The sequence below is a fragment of the Oryctolagus cuniculus genome, chromosome 2 (genome assembly GCF_051225735.1).
Source record: "Oryctolagus cuniculus isolate XC-2025 breed Fujian yellow rabbit chromosome 2, ASM5122573v1, whole genome shotgun sequence".
NCBI classification, from domain to species: Eukaryota; Metazoa; Chordata; class Mammalia; order Lagomorpha; family Leporidae; genus Oryctolagus; species Oryctolagus cuniculus.
The window spans coordinates 147,425,906-147,443,063 of NC_142868.1; the positions used below are offsets into that span (position 1 = coordinate 147,425,906).

At 52.4% G+C, this 17,158-nt stretch overlaps 1 long non-coding RNA gene across 1 annotated transcript; it reads right to left on the reverse strand.

The window, feature by feature from the left end:
* Positions 1-3,630: 3,630 nt before the first annotated feature.
* Positions 3,631-4,357, reverse strand: LOC149128095 (uncharacterized). Its single transcript, XR_016229683.1, has 2 exons — positions 4,013-4,357; positions 3,631-3,721 (listed from the first exon to the last, which is right to left on the reverse strand). It is a non-coding gene; the product is annotated as an uncharacterized LOC149128095 (long non-coding RNA).
* Positions 4,358-17,158: the final 12,801 nt, after the last annotated feature.

Genomic DNA, 17,158 nt, shown 5'->3' on the forward strand with positions numbered 1-17,158 from the left:
TTATTTGAAAGAGTTACACAGGGAGGGAGAGACAGAGAGAAAGGTCTTCCATTCACTGGTTTACTCCCCAAATGGCTGCAACAGCTGGAGCTGGGCCAATCCAAAGCCAGGAGCTAGGAACTTCATCTGGGTCTCCCAAGCAGGTACAGGGGCCCAAGGACTCAGGCATCTTCCACTGCCTTCCCAGGTGTATTAGCAGGGAGCTGGATTGGAGTGGAGAAGCTAGGACACGAACTGGTGCCCATATTGGATGCTGCCATCACAGGCGGTGGCTTTACCTGCTACGTCATGATGCGGGCTACCAAAATAAACTTTTTTTTTTTTAAGATTTATTTATTTACTTGAAAGTCAGAGAGTTACTCAGAGAGAAGAAGAGGCAGACAGAGAGAGAGGTCTTCCATCTGCTGGTTCACTCCTCAGTTGGCCCCAACAGCCAGAGCTGCGCTGCTCTGAAGCCAGGAGCCAGGAGCTTCCTCCAGGTTTCCCACGCAGGTTCAGGGGCCCAAGGACTTGGGCCATCTTCTGCTGCTTTCCCAGGCCACAGCAGCAGAGAGCTGGATCAGAATAGCAGCAGCCGGGACTAGAACTGGCGCCCATATGGATGCTGGCACTGCAGACCTGGGCTTTAACTTGTTGCGCCACAGCCGCGGCCCTGCCCCAAATAAAGTTTAAAAATTGCATTTTCCCTGAAACTTTTGAAATGCTGTCATCTGTCTCCACGTATCAGCAACCTTCCCCCCAAAAACCAAATAAAGCAGAACTCACTCAGCTCTGCAGCAGTTTGGAGAAGCTACAAGGTGCTGGATGTGCTCCCGAGTCCCCAGGACAGAAGGTTTCGGTAAGACCCTCAGAGGCGCCTCTGGGAGCTGGACGGAAAGGCATGAAGCAGGACACTTGCTGGCATAGAACGGGGGCTGGCAAATGGCTTGGGGGCCAAATCCAGACCACCTCCAGCTGCTGGAAATATTTCAGGGCAACATGGCTGGGCTGTTTTGCACCTGTGCTCCCTATGCCTGTGGCTGCTCCCAGTGGCAGAGCAGAGCAGTTAGGGCAGGCGCTGGCTGTGTGGCCATGCTTGGGAGACCTGCAGGCACAGGCTGTAGATCCCAGCGTGCTGTCATGCAAGCCTCTGGAGAACCTGTCGCTCCCTCAGTTTTGTTTTTTTTTTTTTTTTTTTTTAATCTTAATTGAGTGAATTCCTTTCTCTCTCTTTCTTTCTTTCTTTCTTTCTTTCTTTCTTTCTTTCTTTCTTTCTTTCTTTCTTTCTTTCTTTCTTTCTTTCTTTCTTTCTTTCTTTCTTTCTTTCTTTCTTTCTTTCTTTCTTTCTTTCTTTCTTTCTTTCTTTCTTTCTTTCTTTCTTTCTTTCTTTCTTTCTTTCTTTCTTTCTTTCTTTCTTTCTTTCTTTCTTTCTTTCTTTCTTTCTTTCTTTCTTTCTTTCTTTCTGACAGGCAGAGTTAGAGAGACAGAGAGAAAGGTCTTCCTTCCTTTGATTCACCCCCCCAAATGGCAGCTGCAGCTGGCACGCTGTGCCGATCCAAAGCCAGGAGCCAGGTGCTTCCTCCTGGTCTCCCATGCGGGTGCAGGGCCCAAGGACCTGGGCCATCCTCCACTGCCCTCCCAGGCCACAGCAGAGAGCTGGACAGGAAGAGGAGCAACCAGGACAGAATCCGGTGCCCTGACAGGGACTAGAACCTGGGGTGCCAGCGCCACAGGCAGAGGATTAGCCTAGTGAGCCGTGGCGCCGGCCAATTGACTGAATTTCTATGTAAACTTGGGGGACTTAGTCCTGGTTCTGGCTCAGTGACGAAACGAATTAAGTATCAGTTTTCTTTGTTTTGTGCCCCCCCCCCGCCCCTTTGGAGATAGAAGAAAACGACCATGCGCCAGGCACTTCATTTTTCCCATCACCTTCACTGTTTACGGTAACCCAGGGAGCCAACTGCTTTATGGGTTGAGAACCTGACCTTCAGGGAGGTTAAGGAACTCCGCCAAGAGCACACAGCTAGAGCGGGGTGAAGCCAGGATTTCAATCCTAGGCTGTCTAATTCAAACCCCAGGTTCTTCCCGCCAGAGGCTGCTGCCCCGGGCCTCGGGCTCGCTCTCTGAAAGCACTTCCGGGACCCCATCTGGATGTCACTGGGCGTGCGAGTGCACACTCAAGGCGGTGGGCTACTTCCTGGGGGCGCTTATGGCTCCAGCTCCGGCTGTGGGGTGAAGGCTTTCGCACAGGACTGTAGGCACGCAGTCAAAGGTGGGGAAGGGTGCTTGTGGTGGTGGGCGGAATGTTGGGCTTGCAGGGCTTGAGCTGGAAACCTGGTGGTGAGCCTACTCCTGGACAGCTACGGGACAGCCCTGGCTCCTGGACCAGCCTCGACCTGAGGCCCCTGTCTGCCCCGGCTGAGCCACGCTACTGGACTGAGGCCTCGGATCTGTGAGAAGAACGAGGGGCCAAAGGCGGCTGCAGCTGCCCTGGTCGGCCCTGGTGCTTGATACTCGGGCAGGCCTCTGATGGAAGGAAGGAGCGCCAACGGTTGGCTTTGAGTTGACTGTCAGCGCCCCCCGGGGTGGGGGAGGGAAGCTTTCTCTGTAAGGTTAATTCAGGATAAACCCAGTTTAGGGAGAAGCAGGGATGGCAAAGAAGAAAGAGAGAAAGAGGAAAAGGAAGAGAGAAAGAGGAAAAGGAAGAGAGAAAGAGGAAAAGGAAGAGAGGCATTGATGGATCTATTAGATTCAAGGTTCCAGATGTTAGCAGGGCACATGTCTACCTCCTCAAAGCTTCTTGCCTACGAAGGGCTGATAAATGATCAATAGCCACAAAATTAAAGATGTGCACACCGGGCGGCTCTGAGTTCCAGGAGGTTTGCAGCTGGGCTGCCCTGTCGTCCCGAGCGCCTCCACCAAGGATGCTTGATGGTGCTGGGGGGGTCCCAGGGGCTGTTCACAGGACACTCAGGCCATCAGGGCATCCCTGGCCTGGGGGAAAGAGTGGTGGGGAGAGTCGGGGTGGGCTGTGGTGGCAGAGGCTGCTGTGCTGAGAGGGAGTGGGAGAGGCGGCAAGGTGGCGTTTGCGGGATGGGTTTGCAGCTGTTGGCCCTTAGGCCCTCTGGGTCTATAGTTATCAGGTTCTTCTCCTTCAGCCGAGGCTGAAAAAGAATGGCACGTGCAACAGAGATGCATGATTCTCCCCAGCCGGGTTGATTACAGAAAGAGTCCACGTAACAGCCCAGGCTGCTCCACATGGAGGGGCCGGGCAGGGGCCGACGGGGCTGCTGGTTCAGTCTCAGCCTTCAGCCACCCCCTTCCCAGGGTAAGGTTGGGAGACAGGCCGTGGCCCCATGCACCATCAGGGATGGCCCATTGTGGCTCCAACCTCCCCTTGGAGCGAGGGAGAGAGAGAGTCATTCTTCATGGAAGGGAGGGTCAGAGGCGCCCTCAGCCCTGGGTGGGTGTGGGTGAGGGGATCAGAGTCATGGGAAAGTCTGTGGGGCCAGGGCACTGGTGTGTGGGGGCTGAGGTGGGCGGGCCTCAGCCTCTGACCTCTGAGTTAAGGAAATGCCATTTTCTTTCTTAAAGAAAAACCACACACACACACACACACACACACACACGCCAAAAAAAAAAAAAAAAAAATTCCAACAGTCCGTGGTCCTGTTTATTCTCAGACGGGGAGCCGGCCGGCCTTTCAGAGGTGTCCGACTGTGCCGTCCAGCCAGACTGACATCTGTGGGAGTTCAGGGTTTTAAATGTTTAGTCTGCAGGAGACCCCCAGGCCCCAGCAAGCCCCACTCCTGATAGGCCTGACTTCGCTGGCGACCCCCGCCCCCTCCTGAGCAGCGGAGCCGTGGGGGTGCAGGAGGGGGGCCTGGTTTCCCGTGTGGCGGGGAGGGCCCGGCCCAGCACTGCCATCAAAGTCGTAGGAAACCTGAGCCTGGGGACTTGGCCGGGGCCGAGGGTTAGAGCGTGCCCTCCCCTCCCCTCTTCCTCCCAGCGGCCGCCATTTTCCCCCTCTCACCGGGCAGGGCCAGAGCCCGTCCTGGCCTTTCTGCTGCGATGGCGGCACCGCCACACAGCCGCCTAACCATTTGTCAGCATGTCTGTGCCCGCCAGGAGCTCCGCTTTTGAATCCCTCTTTAAATCTCCAGCTTCTAGCACGGTGCCTGGCACAGAGCTTTTGTTCCATGAAAGCTCTCGGAATTGGCCTGAATGGAACTCGGCAGAAGCTGCTTGTCAAAAGCTCAAAGATGCCACAGGGCAGGGGTTGGGGCGCCCACAGGGAGCGGGCTTTCCGGAGCTCTGGGCTCGTTCACTGGGAAGGCTTGGACCGCAGTGGGTAGCGGCTGCCCTCTGACACGTGTTCAGCTCTGGTCGCTGGCCTGCTTGGTGATGGAAAGGGACAGCTGGGGGCCATGGGACAAAGAGGGGAGGTGAGGGGCGGCCCCGCTGTGCCGCGGGCGTGCACTGCAGCCACTGCTTCTTCAGTGGCAAGGTGGGAGGGGGGCCCTGGGGCGGTGCCCTGGGAGTGGCATTGAGTTTGGGTCTAATAATCACCCACTTCTTGCCTGGGTAGCAGCACGCAAACCGCAGTCCAAGAAGTCTGGCCTAAAAAAAAAATAGGCTATTCCTGAAAATAATTTTTAACCAGTTTGTGCAACACTTCATCCCTCAGGGGTCCCAGAGACTAAAGTGTGTGAAAGATGCATAAAGCAAAACAAGCAAGTTCAGGATGCAAATTATTTACATTGATGAACGTAATTTATACAAATCAATTAGCAGGAAAGGAGCTGCAAAAAAAAAAAAAAAAAAAAAAAAAAAAAATCTAGCTAGGAGCCCTGCAAGGAATCGGGAAGTCTTGTTTAGTGAAGTGCCCAGTTCAGCGGCAACTCTGGGAAGGTTCCCTGGCCGCTGGGGCCGCCCTGTGGCAGCTCCTGCGGTCTAGCCCGTCGTTCTCTGGCCACAGCGGCTTGCAGTTTGGAGCTTCTGCCTCTTTCTGTGCCAAGAACAACTCAGGAGATAGGCTTGGCTTCACTGGCCTTGCTCCGTGTGGTCTGCTGTGGTGTGGAGCCACGGCTCCGTCCCTCCTTCCGTCTAACCTTTGTGGACGGCCTGTCTGTGTGCATTGCGTGGCAGCTCTGTGCCGTCACTAAGGCGATTACAAAGATCCACGAGGTCTTGGCCCTGAGGATGTCACTGTCTAGCTCAGGGTTTCTCAACCTTTTCATTATTGACTCCGGGGCCCAGATAATGCTTTGTTGTGGCACCTGTCCCTTAAACGGGAGGGTGCTGAACAGCATTCCTGTATTCCACCACTAGCTGCCAGCAGCACCCCCCTCAAGGGTGACAATCAAAAATGTCTCCAGGCATTGCCAAATGTCCCTGGGGATGTGGGGTTCTCCGCTTGAGAACCACTGTTCTGTTTGGAGACAGGACACACCGGACATGAGCAGTGTGTAAGGTGCTTTCAAAGGACTATGGAACTGAGAGGAGGGAGCAAGGGGGGGCATCTGCATTGCATCTCCAACTGAGGGTGGACATTTGCCAGGTACAGCGTGGGGACAGGGCCTTAGTGCATTTGCAGGAGGAAGAATGTACAAGGTGAAGTCAGAAGGAGCATGGCAGGCTTGGGCAGAGGAGGTGGGTGTGGCTGGTGTGTGGGCGAGTGGTGACAGGCGGGAGGCACAGGAGAAGGGACCAGGAAACGGCCAGGATCAGGTTCCACAGGTTCTCACATTGGACCCAAAGAAGATCTTTACACTAGCCAGGCCCGCGGAGAGGTGGGCCACTGAGGCAGCACTCGGTACCCACCAGCCAACCACACTAAATCAGGTGGGGTGAGCACCAGCGGACTGGACCCCGCTTCCTTGGGCCTCTCCCCATCGTCAGACGAGAGCTAGAAGTGAAGTGAACGGACCAGAGTTTCTTATCCATCGTGTGTAAACCAACTCTCCAGCACAGGAGTGTATGCAGTCCTGCAGAAGAGGTAGCCGAGGTAGCTGTCTCCCTTTCCATGATGGACGGTTTCATTTCTCAGTTCCTTCCTTCCTTCCTTCCTTCCTTCCTTCCTCCCTCCCTCCCTCCCTCCCTCCCTCCCTTCTCTCTCTCTCTCTCTCTCTCTCTCTCTCTCTCTCTCTTTCTTAAGTTCTTATTTGAAAGAGAGAGAGAGAGAGAAAATCTTCCACCTGCTGGTTCATGCCCCAAATGCCAGCAACAGCTGGGACTGGAACTCCACCCATGCCTCCCAGGGTGCGCATTAGCAGGAAGTTTGGTAAGAAGCAGAGCCAGGTCTTGGACCCAGGTACTCAGGTAAGGGATGCGGGCGGCTGTGTGGAATCCCGCCCCTCAGTGCCCTTCCTGCATCTAGGCGGAGACATGATGATCTTTGACAGTGGGTCAGGCCCCTCCAGACCAGGCTGCTGCTGCTGCGTCCTTTTCCTCTTCCACCAACCTGAGGGGAATGAGGCGCCTGAGAGAGGCAGAGCCATGCGACAGCAGCCTGGCACCTTGAAAGTGGGGTCCCCAGTTGGCTACTGCTTTTGCAGTGTGTCCTGCCCCTGCACCACTCCTTTTCACCCTAGTTTCCCTCTGCCCCCTTGTCCCCCACGTATTCAGAAGCCTCCCCCAGAGAGCTCAGGGATTCTGCCTTTGGTTTGCTGCTAAGTCACTAGGTTGAGAGCACACGGGTGCTCCTGGGGAGGTACACATGTCCACTGCTCCTCTTGAAGATGTGGGTCAGCTGTGACATCTTGTCCAGCTGACTGCACGTGGAGTAGTGGGCTCTGGGGCTGGCATTTCGTCTTGCAATTAATATTTCTTTGGGAATGCCTGGATTTGATTCACAGCTCCCACTCCTGATTTGGGCTTCCCACTAATGGCTCAACTATTTGGGTTCCTGCTACCCACACGGGAGACTTAGATTGGTTTCTTGGTTCCTGGCTTTGGCATGGCTCAGTCTTGTAGGCATCTGGGGAGTAGACTGGGAATGGGGGCTCACTATCTGTCTGCCTTTCTGTCTCTGTCTACCTATCTGTCTCTCAGCCTCTCCCCAGGAAAAAGAAACAGTAGATTTCTTCCCTTGGTTAAGAGAGTTGCCTGGGGTGCATGTGTGCGTGTATGCATGAGTGTGTGTTTGTGCACACGCGCACACTCTCTCTGCAGGCCTGTCCTTAGACACAAGTGAGTGAAATGCCATGCCTTCATGTGTGGGGAGCAGAGGACTGGATATGGAGAACTGCAAGAGCTTCCTGGCGGACATGTGGCTGCCTTTTACCTGTAGGCTTGTGGAGCTTCCTGTATGCATGTTGGCAGCTGTTGGCAACAAAATGGCAGCCAGAAAGGCACTGCTCTCTGCCCTGCTTTTCCCAAGCGGTTCTTTCTTCCCTGTCTTGTCACCGCTGCAACAGGAGAGAGCAGAGGAGGAAGCAGGGACAGTGGTGAAAAATAGAAGGAAAACTCAAGTGTGCCTTTTTCTTCTTGTTCTCTTTTTGTACCCTCAGCCGTCATTAACAGAAAAATATTTTAAAAAGATCCCTTGATGGCATCCCCGAATGTGAGGTCTGACATTTCCTTAGCTGATGGCCTCTGTGGTGAAGGTATTTTGTGTCTGCCCAGCATGCCTGCTGCAGCCCGGCTTGCGGCAGTTGCTAAGGTAAATACTCTTCCATTAAGCACCGCAGCCCAGAGTGGCCTGAAGCTCAAATAAATGACCAAGGAACAAGTTAAACATCCCCCAGGGCGATTTTAACCTATGCAATGGCTTTTTTGGGGAAAATTGCCTATTTTTTCATGTTTTGGCCAGGGGGGTGTCTCTTGTTCCCTTCTTTCTTCTTTTATTTTTCAGCCGAGCACACCTTCTCTTTCATTTATTCATGCACTGGATGAACAGTGGAAGCAAAATTCATAAATCACAGAGGGCCCACCAGTATTTGTAAAGGAAGCGGGAACAGAACTCATGCATTCCATTAACTTTGGGGGGACCTGGGGCATGGAGGTGGTTCTTTCAGACACCCCATTTCTCTTTCCTGTGGAAAAATACCTCAGTCCAACAGCCACTGGAGAACGACCTCCTTCCAGAAGCTTCCTTTGAGCACTGCGCACCGGGTCCTCCGTGATCTTTTGAGACCAGTGTACCCAGTCTTTGCACATGGGTTGGCTTTGCTTGTTCTCCTTTGCCTCAGGATGAGGAATGTGTTCACAGACCCCAGGAGAAAACATTTTAAGAAGCAGCTTGACAGCTCTCATATTCTGTCTTTTAATTAAGAGGTAATGGGACAGGCTTATTTTTTTTTTTTAATTTCATTTATTTGGAAGGCAGAGCAACAGAAAGAGGGGAAGAGACAGAGAAAGTTCACTCCCAACATACATGCAACAGCCAGGCCTGGGTCAGACTGGAACCAGGAGCCAGGAACTCCAGCCAGGTCTCCCACAAGTGTGGCAGGGACCCAAGGACTTGAGCCATCACCTGCTGCCTCCCAGGGTGTGCATCAGCAGGAAGCTGGATCAGAGTGTTCTTTCCCACTCAAGGCAATGCTCCTGCTGCCATGTAATCACACCTGTTCCTCCTACTCTCTCGTGTCTGCCAAGGCAGGATTCTTGGCAGACCATTCCCAGGTATCTCATGTGAGTGTGAAAGAGGAGTGCTGATGCAGATGAAGGCCAGGGTTTTTTTTTTTTTTTATTTTTTATTTATTTGACAGGTAGAGTTATAGACAGTGAGAGAGACAGAGAGAAAGGGTTTCCTTCCGTTGGTTCACCCCCCAAATGGCAGCTATGGTGGGCACTGCGCTGATCCGAAGCCAGGAGCCAGGTGCTTCTCCTGGTCTCCCATGCGGGTGCAGGGCCCAAGCACTTGGGCCATCCTCCACTGCCTTCCTGGGCCACAACAGAGAGCTGGCCTGGAAGAGGAGCAGCCGGGACTAGAACCCGGCACCCATATGGGATGCCGGCGCCGCAGGTGGAGGATTACCCAAGTGAGCCACGGCGCCGGCCTAGGCCATGGATTTTCAACCACAGTCCTCAGAGCTTCAGGAACGAGAGGATACCTGGGTGTGGGCGGGTTGTTTCTGCTGCGGGGATTTTTTTTTTCAAGCACGAAGCATGTAGAACAAAGCTGCCTCCCGCGTGGGGCCTGCCGGGCCTGCCTGGCTCGTCCCAGCTGCATCTTAGACTCTGTACCTCCCGTGGGGCTGTGGATGCCTCCGCTCCTCTCTGGTTCCTGCCTCAGACTCGCTGCCGCTGTTCTCCAGGTGAGCTCCCAGGTGCCCCTCAGTTTCCAGCGTACGTGTCCATTCTGAGAGGCCTTCCTGACTCCCAGCCAAAGTCGATTTCCGCCCAAGCACCTGAGACCCAGATGAGCTTGGTTATGTGGTTAATGTCCACCTTGCCCACTAAACCAGGAGCGGGGCAATGTCTGCTTTAGTTTCAGGTGCACCTCTAGCCCGTGGCATAGAGCGGTGCTCAACAAACACAAGGTGAACGGAGAATGACTGAGGGAGTGTGGCATGGCTTCTCTGTGTTGGAATGGTGTCTGGCCTCCTTTTTATCTTTCTTTTCCCACCCTTTGAATGATTAATCAACCAGCTGTTTAACAGAGCAGATTAAAATAATTTCACTGACATACTGTTTTAAAAAGGAGGGAGAGCAGCCCTTTCAAGGCACTTTGTTCGGGCAGCCTTCAAAGAATACACGTCTTCACTTCCTTCCCTGGTGTGGCAAACCTGAGCCCCTGATAAGTACGTGCAGTCTGGATCCTGGGTATCTTGGAAGTGACCCGGGTGCTCTGGAGGCCAGCCAGGACCTGGAACCAGATGAAGAGGCCTCACTGCCCATTGCTGAGGTCTGAACTCCTTATTCAAGCAAGCCCTTCGCCAAACCGCCTCGGGCTGCAGCACCAGGCTCCGGAGAGAGAGAAAGAGGGAGAGAGAGCGGTTTGGAGCGAGCTATGAGCGCACAGCGCTGACACCCACCTCCTTTCCCCTCTGGAAAGGCCCAGCTTTATGGCCCTTCAGGAAATTTGGGAGGGAGAGGCGCTGAAGGTAGCGGGGCAGGAGCAAGGCCGAGGGTGAGGTGGAGCAGCAGGCTGGTGTTTCGCTTCTTCACTCCACTCAGTCTGGTTTTGTACTTGTGTCCTTTAAGCTGTTCCACATGTGCCCCCAGGGCTCATCGGTGAGTGTGTTTTATAAACTGGAAAAATGAATAAAAATAAGACCCAAAAGGGAAACAGCAGAAGGAGTGTGAAGGGAAAAGTGTTAGTTCCTCTGCACCTCCCAGCTAGGCCGGGCCTGCGATTTGGGTGGGGGGCTGAGGAGAGGGGGCTCCCAGGTCAGGCTTATTTAGCTTTATGGAGAAAATGTGCGGTCTTCGTTCAGAGAAAACCTGGTGGGGGTTTGTCCTTGGCCTGCTCCGCTCAGCGTTAATTAACTTCCGGAAAGTAAAAAGGGATTCTTTTTTATTTGGCTATCTGGCTCCACAAACCCTGCTGGCTTCCTGTCCCCTAGGGGCTGGATTGATGGGACCGCAAATGTGTGAAGGCTCGCACAGGAAACCCGCCTGGCTCCTCCATTCCGCCGCTCTCAACTCCAGCCAGACCCCCCAATGCAAGACACCAGGAGGCCCAGAGCCCGTCTCTCGGTTTGCCCTGCAGCAAATGGCACCCGCCAGAACACTCCATTTTCTTAACATTCGCGGGCCAAAGCAAGAGGGTCCGGGGAGGGAGAAATTCTCCAAGTTGCCTGAAAAATCAATCACAACCAAAGGACCAAATATTTTGAGAAGCAGCATATGTAGGGAGTTTGAGGAAGCTTTGAAAGAGCTGCAGAAAGTTCGCTTTCACCCTGCACAGCCTCTGCCCCGTCGCCCAAGGCTGTATCTGCCAAACCTGGCTGCAGCAGCTTTTTCAGTAAAAACACTTTTTGAGCAAGTACAATGAACATACATGGGCACTTCAGAGAACTCGTGGATTTAAAAGGTAAGTTTATTTGGATGCATAGGATTTTTATAATGCATGCTTTCCACGAACATTTTGAAGACCCCTTGCATGCATTGATTTCAAAATGTTTTTACATCAAAATAAGCTTCTCTTGGAATTCCATTTTCTACAAACTCTTTGAAGTTCCCTTGTAAAAATGAACACATATATTTATTATAATTTATTGATATGTGCTTTTGTACCTACATGATATGGATTTTTAAAAACACACATTGTGGTCACAGTAGTTAAGTTGCTGGTTAAGACAACTGGGTCTCATGTCAGGGTATCTGGGTTCAACTCCTGGCTCCCAGCTTGGGTCCCCTGGCTCTTGTGGGTGTTTGGGTGGTGAACCAGTGGATGGAAGCACTCTCTTACTCTGTCTCTGAAATGGATGAATTCATTAAAAAATGCCTCAGATCCCTCCCCACTCTCCTAAAAATGTAAGGATTGATACAGATGAAATAAACACATAAAAATAATGATCTTAGGAGTGGGCATCTGGTTTAGTGGTTAAGATGCTACGTCCCACGTCAGAGTGCCTGGGTTCAGTTCTTGGCTCTGGGTCCTGGCTCCAGCTTCCTGCCAATGTAGACCCTACTGGAGCAGTGATGGCTCAAGTAATTGGATCCACATCACCCATGTGGGAGACCTGGATTGAGTTCCCAGCCCCTGGCTTTGGCTTTTCCCAGCCCTGACCATTGTGGGCATTTTAAAGAAAATTAATTATGCAAAATTTTTTCTATCTCATTAAGATGTTATCAATAATCAATTTTATTTTTCTTACAAGGTTCTATTTATTTATTTGAGAGGCAGCGTTACACAGAGAGAGGTCTTCCATCCTCTGTTTCACTCCTTAAATGGCTACAGTGGCTGGAACTAGGCCAATCCAAAGCCAGGAACCAGGAGCTTCATCTGGGTCTCCCACGTGGGTGCAGGGGACCAAAGACTTGGGCCATCTTCCACTGCTTCCCCAGGCCATTAGCAGAGAGCTGGATTGGAAGTGGAGCAGCTGGGACTCGAACTGGTGCCCATATGGAATGCCTGTGCTTCATGCAGAAACTAGCCTACCATGCCACAGCGCCAACCCCAATAATCAATTTTCTAATGAGCACAGTGACATTGGAGGGGCATAAGTGTTTTAAAAATCTTGGTATGGGGGCTGGTGCTATGGCTCACTTGGTTAATCCTCCGCCTGCGGCACCGGCATTCCATATGGGTGCCAGGTTCTAGTCCCGGCTGCTCCTCTTCCAGTCCGGGTCTCTGCTGTGGCCCGGGAGGGCAGTGGAGGATGGCCCAAGTGCTTGGTCCCTGCACTCACATGGGAGACCAGGAAGAAGCACCTGGCTCCTGGCTTCAGATTGGCCCAGCCATTTGGGAAGTGAACCAATGGAAGGAAGACCTTTCTCTCTGTCTCTCACTGTCTGTAACTCTACCTGTCAAATAAATAAATAAATAAAAAATCTTGGTATGATGCTTTCTGACACACCGGGTCAAAAGTCAGAGTCTAAGTTTGGTTTTTCAACACTTGGGTTGTTATAGCTGAGAAAGATAAGTCAAATGGAAGAGAGGATTTGGGGCTTTTATTTCTGAATCCCATCAACTAGGAAGGCACACATTTTAATCTGTCACATGGTGCTGAAGGAAACAAGTGTGGTGTCACTGTCAAGCCCTCCTTGGCAGGGGACTCCCACCTTCCCCCATGTGCCCCTGGCCGTCCCTCTCGCCCTGCAGTCTGCGTGGTGAGTACTGGGAAAGCCCAGCTCGCCCAGCACTGTGGAGGGAGAATGTCTCATAGGCGGAGACTGTGAGCAGGGCATCTTCCATGGCAAAGGGAGTTTGCAGACATAACCCGGGGGAAGGACGACTAGGTGGATCTAATCTAATCACGTGTGAGCTTAGAAGCAGAGAACATTCTCCGACTGGGGTTGGATCGATGTGGCACAAGAGGTGCTCAGGACCTGATCCGCATTGTGGAGGAGTCGCCATGGAGAAAGCCAGAAGGAATACTGGCAATCTCTGGGACAAAAGGTTGATGGCCAGGGAGGAGGGGCACCCTCAGCCATCAGCCCAGGGAACTGAATTCACAGAGCCTCCTTCTGCAGCTTCAACAGGAAGACCCTGGGTTTTGGCCCGTGAGACTCGAAGCAGAGGCCTCAGCTGAGTTGAAGGAGACTTCTGAGCTACAGAAACTCACACAATAGATTTGGATGGTTTGGAGCTGCTGAATGTGTGGTAATTTGTGACAGCACCAACAAACCCTGCAACGTATTCATTAGGAAACCTGTACGTTCTTGGATTTTCTTCCATCACCCCAGTGGTTCATCCTGTGCACCCCTGGGTGTGGGAACACCATCAAAAGCTATTTATTTATTTGAAAGGCAAGAGCAACAGAGAGAGAGAGATAGAGAACAAGATTTCCCATCTGCTGGTTTGCTCTCCAAATGGCCACAACGTCCAGAGCTGAGCCAGGCTGAGAGCCCAGGGCACCATACTATGTCCCATGTGGGTGGCAGGGCCTCAAGGACTTGTGCCATCTTTCATTGCCTTTCCAAGTGCATTGGCAGGGAGCTGGATTGGAAGTGGAGCAGCTGGGACCTGAATTGCTATTCTGATAGGGGATGTTTTTGTCCCAAGTAGAGGCTCAAGACTCAATGCGCGGTGTTTCTGGTATTTACCACAGTGGGTGAGTGAGGGCAGACTCGGCCTTGTTCATTCATGGAACAAAGGAAACTCAGGCCAAGTGATCTGCTCAAGACAGCATGCCCAGTGAGCAGGAAAGCCGGTGCTGCCAGGGTGCCTGGTCCAACCAGGGTCTGGGAAGAGGGAGGTGCAGGTGGGGACGGCACCCCCATCTCTCCCTCTCTGTAACCTTACCTTTCAAAGAAACAAATAAAATCTTTAAAAAAAAAAACCCACATAGTTTCCCCCCTTAACAACAATACCTGCTGGTTAAGAGGGGGAGATGCAGGCCTTCATGGTCCCAGCTACATGAGGAGTCGCACACCCATCTCAGCCCTAGCCAACAAGGCTGGTTCCGTTTAAACAGATGGTGTGAAAAAAAGCTGGGCTGGGTTAGACGGGGCTCAGCCTTGGACAGAGCCACGAGACCCACACAGCAGTTTACACCCTGTGTCTGACTTTCAGCTGCAGCTTGGTGCTCTCCTCCTCTCTCAGCTGGGCCCGGAGAGTGGGAAGTGCTTCTTAAAGACGGGCTGGGCTCCGCCCGAGTCTCTAAAGGCCCAGCTTAGCTCTGAGTGGCAGCGGTGCTGGCCACCAGGGAGGCTGCACGCACGGGCTGTCTCTGAAACCCCCTTGGGGCCTCCAACCTACTGATCTTGACTCCAGCATGGCCCCTGTCCTCTCACAGGCTCCCACCACATGGGGCAAGGCTGAGGCAGCACCCGCAGCAGGCAGCCCTGTGCTAGACTCCTGGCAGCCTACAAGGCAAGCCCCATGCTCTCTGGCATCCAAAACCCACCTCCCGGACTTGGCAAGTGCTCTGGCCAGGCTGCCCTCCTGGGTGTACCCTGCACACACCATGCATATCCTCACCTCAGAGCCCACGTCCGTCACCCCTCACCGGAAGCATCTGTCTTACACCCCCCTCCCAGCTTCAAGCCCTGCCCTGCTGTTCCAAAGCCCTCCCCGGCTCCTCTGCCCCAAGTGCCCGTTTCCTCCTTGACTGCCCACAGGCTGCAGTATTTGGCCCACACGATTTTCCCGTGATGATCTTCTCAAACCAAGGTAAGTGTTTCTTAAACACACCTTTTAGTGCATGTCGGCCCTCTGCCTGGTGTGGAGGGGCCTGCAGGGGAACGTGACCTGCACTGGTTGGACTTGGACCAGGTGCCAGCCCAGAGTCCTGTCCTTCCTGGCTTGCTGGGACCTACACACACTCAGTGCCCATGAACTTCTGCTGGGAAGAGCTCCCAGAGGATCTCTGCTGCCCTGCCCCAGGAGCTGCCATGCTTTCTCCAGCACTGTTTGCGGCACGAAAACCAGAACAACCTGAAAATCCACCCAGAGGGGAATGGCTCAGTCCGTCATGTTAATCCACGGGGTAAAAATCCTACGAATAATCAAGTTGTGGTAGAATCACACAGTGGAACCTTATGCAGTAGATAAGCTAAAGTTACATGTAATAGCTGAGATACACTTAGCAAATGTGCTGTAAAATAAATGAATGATCAGCTGTTGAAGCAGAACTATGCAACACCACTTATCTGAGACTTTAAGACACGTCAGACAATGCTGCAGTATTAAAATGTGCATGAGAATAATACCCAGGGTCATTCAACTCTACCCAGGAGTCAAGTCCAGCTTGTCACCTGCTTTTCTGTGGCCTGTGAGCTAAGAATGGTTTTTGCAGTTTTAAATAGTTAAGAAAAAAAAAATCAAAAGAGGAACCATCTTTCATGGCACCCGAAAATTGTATGAAATTCAAATTTCCTCGTTCATAAATAAAATTTGTTGCGACACCACCACATTCGTTCTTTCCCAGATCATCTGTGTTCACCTTGGTGCTCCAAGGATGTCGCTGGATACTCCTGATGGCCCGTGTGGCCCACACAGCTGAGAAAATTCACTATGTGGCCCTTCACAGGAAAGGTTTGCCACCCTTGATCGATACCAAACCTAGAGGAAGGATAACCTCTGGTACGAGTAGAAGAGCGATGTGACGGGGCAAGGTGCAGCGGAGTCGCCATTGATCACGTGTTACCTCGGGAGCTACTGCTGGGTTACACACCGATATGCACATTTTTGAATGTCCAAAGGATTTCATCATTTTACAAAAGTCAAAGGCAAACCCTCCAACTGCACCACCCCCCAGAAAACCCTGCTAATAGGTACCTTTGTGGCTCACAGCCCACAGATGAGAAAGAGGCTGAGAGCGTGCACAGAGTCCACGCTCAGAGCCACCTGTCCCCAGAGGCGTCTTCAGGCCAGCTGTGGGGCAAAGACTTGAGACAGAACTGCTCTGGGCTGAACATTTGCCTGTAGGGGACTGGCATTTCATGAGCTCTCCTGCCCACGTTATTGGCATCTTCTGAGGACAATAGGGTAAGGTGGATACGACACCCTTGGCGACATTGCCTCTGGCTGGGCTGTCTAGATAGTAGTAATGCCCATCACCCTTACAGGGTTTTCTGTGTCTCTAAGTCATTCCCATACAATCACTCAGGATCTGAACAAGGAGAAAGGCAGATGTCATGGCCAACCCTGTGCTGTGAGTCTGAGGAGGCTTTTGAGTGATTGGTGAATTCTTTTTTTTTTTTTTTTTTTTAAAGATTTATTTATTTATTTGAAAGGCAGAGTTACAGAGAGGCAGAGGCAGAGAGAGAAAGAGAGGTCTTCCATCACTGGTTCACTCACCAGGTGGCTGCACTGATCTGAAGCCAGGAGTCAGGAGCTTCTTTCAGTTCTCCCATGTGGGCGCAGGGGCCCAAGGACTTGGGCCATCTTGTATTGGTTTCTCAGGCCATAGCAGAGAGTTGGATTGAAAGTGGAGCAGCCAGGACTCAAACTGGAGCCCATATGGGATGCTGGCACTGTAGGCGCTGGCTTTACCCACTACGCCACAGCTCCGATCCACCCCCTCCCAACCTTTTTTAAGATTTATTTGTTATTTGAAAGGCAGAAGTACAGAGAAGCAGAGGCAGTGAGAGACAGAGAGAGATCTTTTATTTGCTGGTTCACTCCCCAAGTGGCCGCAACTGCCAGAGCTGAGCCAATCCGAAGCCAGGAGCTTCTTGCGGGTCTCCCACATGGGTGCAGAGGCCAAAAGACTTGGCCATTTTCCACTGCTTTCCTAGGCCATAGCAGAGAGCTGGGTCGGAAATGCAGTAGCTGGTCTTGAACCGGTGCCCATATGGGATGCTGACACTGCAGGAGCCCACTACGCCACAGCACCGGCCCTGATTGGTGAGTTCTTTAACATCCCTGTGAGGGCCTGCTCAGTTCGAGCCAGTTGCTGAGTGACCTTGGACAAGACTCACATTGTCCCAGGCCTCATGAGCCTTGTCTGTAAAATGGCGACAATAATTAGTCCCTACAGCACAGGCTGGCTACAGGGACAAAACGTGACACTGGGCGTCAAAGGCTGTGAGGAGAGCTCCCTACCTGCCACCTTTAGCAGCAATGTGGTTTTTGTCCTCATTACTAAAAGACCCATCTAGAATTTTCCCCTGCAGTGCT